The sequence below is a fragment of the Cryptomeria japonica genome, unplaced genomic scaffold, assembly GCF_030272615.1.
Source record: "Cryptomeria japonica unplaced genomic scaffold, Sugi_1.0 HiC_scaffold_781, whole genome shotgun sequence".
In the NCBI taxonomy this organism is placed as follows: domain Eukaryota; kingdom Viridiplantae; phylum Streptophyta; class Pinopsida; order Cupressales; family Cupressaceae; genus Cryptomeria; species Cryptomeria japonica.
Window position 1 is genome coordinate 38,449 of NW_026729539.1, and position 4,195 is coordinate 42,643.

The following is a 4,195-nucleotide window of genomic DNA, read 5'->3' on the forward strand; positions in this document are numbered from 1 at the left end:
CTGACTATGTTCTCCTTAACACCTCTTGAGCCAAAACCAAAAATGTACATGAATCTGGAGCTATCTGCTACTACACAACACAGTCTTCTTTTTTTTGCTCCCCCTGTGATAAAAAATGCAAAACAGGAAAACCTATGCCAGAGGCTTCTAGACACTACATAACTCTCTCAACATTTGCCACATCCAAACGTCAAGGCATGTGGGTTATTAACAAATTCCATCTGATCCTTGAAAACCCCATATCCCTGCAATGAACTGACAGAGCTATAGTTTTATGTGCATTCTCTTGCATTGATATTTGGGAATATATCTGCCACACATCTAAAACACCAATCACAAGACGACAAAATTATTTTCATCAAAATTTTGTATAAAAAGCATGTATGTTGCAATGACACATTAGGAAGGAAATTATACAAGAAATCCTGACAGTTTGATTGGCTAAATGGAGAATAGATTAATCACAATTTAACGTTGGTGCAAACAACTTAGATGATACTGTTATAAGGCTAGAAATCAAAGGACAGACAATGATACTTAGTAAATCATATTCAACTAAATTAGGTGATTTTAATCAACACATATTAAACTCTTTCTAGAGTTTAATGTCTACTTTTTCACCGATTTATCCAAGCTTGTCATCTCTGACAATTTTCAACTAAACATGAAATTCATTTCACCATTCAAAATATCCTCGGGAATAAGTTTATCATAAGAAGATGGCTTGGCCTCCATGATGCAATTTGGAACAAAACCCAATTAACACGTGGATAGGGGAAAAAAATTATTAAGTATTGTAAATGATAAATCTATAAAAAATATGCTTCATCTGAAAATATGCGGTTCATGATGTAAATAGGAAATACATTAAAGAAACATTCCAGTTGCCAAGACAAAGATTTATCACCTACGGTATTACATAGATCAAACTGTAGGAAGGGATATGAGGCGGTCGTGGAAGATGCGCTGATTTGCAAGTATAGAGAAGAATGTACATTTATGCAAGAATTTGCAACATGATCACCATTATCTTCTTCAAAATGCAAGACTTTGATAACTTATCAATAGTAGCCTTTATAATGCCATTTGGTAGAGCGAAGAATATGGCAAGGCCACATGAAAGGAGCACTCCCCACCACTGCAATTGACGTTGATCCTTAAACGAATCACAGAATGTAATGGTGACTGTTAAAGTCAAGGCAAGAATCATGAAAAACCACCACTTTGGTATTGCTTTGTCCTTTCTCACGAGCCTAGAGTGCACATCCATTTTTCTGTCTTAGAACGTATGTATCCTGAGATTCCATATGTCTCTGCAATTACAAATTATAAACCATTAAGACTATAATTTCTAAATCTAAAAAAAAATCAGAATCAGAATCATATTATAGTGAAAGGAATAGAAAAATATTACTTTGCATTGAAGATGACTGGGTGCATGACTGCGGCAAACAATGTTGCAAATTCTATGCTATAAGAAAAAACAAAAAAAGTGCTCATATGTAACTGGCCATACTTCTCATAGGAACAATATCGAATCAAAGTTAGTAGACTTGATATTTGACTTTGATGCAGACATTATTTAAAATGAACCATTTAGTTAAATCTAGCAATTGATCACATATTGATAGATCGGTATACTTTTGTATGTATATACTAAAACCAATTCCACTTTTCTATCATAGGTCAGGAAGAATCACCAAAGTAATCTCAAACTTAATAACTTGTGTTCCTTATAAATGAAATATAAACAATCTACGAAAAAGATTCAACTCATCAAATAAATTATAAAATATTTGTTTTGCATTGATCCAAATTATCACAAAATAAGATGATGTACATAAAATCTATCACCTTGAATGGTTCCAAAAGCTAAATTGCAGCTCTAACAATCAAAAACCTAAAAGAGCATGCAGATTTCCATGCAACTTCCAAATGTGCCAGCAGTAAAATAGATTACTTGAAGAAATTAGAAATTATGTTCTTCATTGCAAAAGCCAAATTCCCTGAATGAAACTTCTCACATAAGGATAAGAGATTGACACTCATGCTGAATTGATTGGCCACAACCATGGAGAACACAAAAATTTTTAACCAAAAGAAATTTCTTGTGCATGGTCTAACAAAATTTCTATATATAGCTATGCTTTTGAGTATTTCCAAATTCAAAATGTAAAGATGGTTAGAGTTTAACAACTTCTTTCTAAATCTAAGACAACAAATAACACAGGAAGTGTCATTTTCCTGCTTGCAATGATATATAGCAAGGCAAGTTACCAAAGTGCTTGAAAGATGAAACTTATACTCAAACAAAGTATTTCACAGTACAATTAATCTTTAATTTAATATTAAATAAGCATCTTCTATACTAGTATAGGTTCAAATGCTATTGTCCAACCAAGCTGCATTTAAAAAATTATCTATATACTAAATGCCGAGGATTTTTAATCTGAGATTTACAAAATTATCAATGTCTCGAATCAAAGGAAGTTAACTCTGAATTTTACTTTAATGCAGGTTCTATATTTGAAATGAATCACTTTGTTAATTATGGTTTTGACGTCTTTGGTCAATCAAATGTAAAATAGTATGAATCTCTATTTATATGCTAAAACTAATACCAAATTTATGTCATGCATCTAGAAAGAATTACCAAAATAATCTTGGGCTTGATCACTTGTGGTCCTTTTTAATTTCATGTTCAATTGATAAATTAAAAAATATGTGTTCTGCATTGACTGAAACTTAACAAAAAAAATGATAAGATGATTCACAGCCAAAATGAGATCATCCAGAAAAACCATGTCAATTAGAGGCTCCAAAAACTTGATAAAAAACTTGATGTTCATCCTAACAATCAACTGTCAAGAGAGATGCATATATCACCTAAAAACTGTCACACATGTCAAGACTAGATCTGACTACTTCAAGAATAAGACAGAGTCAAACAACTTCATATAAGAAGTTAACTCTAATCAATGTCTCGAATCAAAGGAAGCTAACTCTAATCAATGTCTCGAATCAAAGGAAGCTAACTCTGCATTTTACTTTAATGCAGGTTCTGTATTTGAAATTAATCACTTTGTTAATTCTGGTTTTGACGTCTTTGGTCAATCACATGTAAAATGGTATGAATATTTATTTATATGCTAAAACTAATACCAAATTTCTATCATGCATCTAGAAAGAATTGCCAAAATAATCTTGAACTTGTTCACTTGCGGTCCTTTTTAATTTCATGTTCATAGTCTTATGAAACAAAACAACCTACAAAAATTCCAATTTCTTCAATTGGGTATCTCAAAAATCCATTTTAAATCATATCACACACATATATATTTAATAAAGAAAGTCAAATTATATATACAGATCGGCAAACACAAGTACTGCTAGAGAAACAACCAAAGAAGCTAACACAATTGTAGCTGAAATATAAAAACCGAAATTCAAAACTTGGATACTTGAATTCGTTAAAAGTTGGCGCTAGATAGCCATTTCAGTACACCTCAAAATCTTAGATCTATTATCGAAACCCAAAAACATTATTGAAAGGAAAAAGAAAAACTTAAAAAGATACCAGAAAACAGAATCATATTTTGCATAAAATATAGCAAAGTCTAATACAAACGAAATATAAGGAAATCACACCTTAGCCATTGTATCAATCTGATCTTCTCAATTTCCGGCCAAAGAAAATTGCAAAATAGTTCAAATTTTGAACCCAAACATTTCCATATGCTTCAAATACTTGTCCTTCACACTACAGCATGACTCCATGATTTTGAGCATGGCAACGCATCCTTCCACAAAATTGTTAAGATAAACTAGCGTGTATTACCGATTAACTGCAAAAAAACCCAAAAACCCAAAAAAATTACATCCTATAAGCAACTGCAAGAACAAAAAATTAATTGTATAAAACCTAATTGCCCTTACTCTGTGAATAAAAATGCCCAATTTTTTATCTCGCATGGAAATGAGGGAAATACCGGTGCATTCAACATATAGGTATCTTAAAAACATAGATTCTTCTTCCGCCATTATCCACAAACAAAACAGAAGCTAGGTTCTTTGTCTTCTGTAATTTGACGAACCCTAATGTTTTAAGAAATCCCTACTCAGCAGAGGCTTTGGATATAAATGAAGGCAAGCAAAAACGATATTTGTAGAGACAATAGAATGAGGAGCATATGAG

At 32.0% G+C, this 4,195-nt stretch overlaps 1 long non-coding RNA gene across 1 annotated transcript; it reads right to left on the bottom strand.

Moving 5' to 3' along the window:
• Positions 1-779: 779 nt before the first annotated feature.
• LOC131872787 (uncharacterized) lies at positions 780-3,839 on the bottom strand. Its single transcript, XR_009370872.1, has 3 exons — positions 3,649-3,839; positions 1,415-1,471; positions 780-1,313 (listed from the first exon to the last, which is right to left on the bottom strand). It is a non-coding gene; the product is annotated as an uncharacterized LOC131872787 (long non-coding RNA).
• Positions 3,840-4,195: the final 356 nt, after the last annotated feature.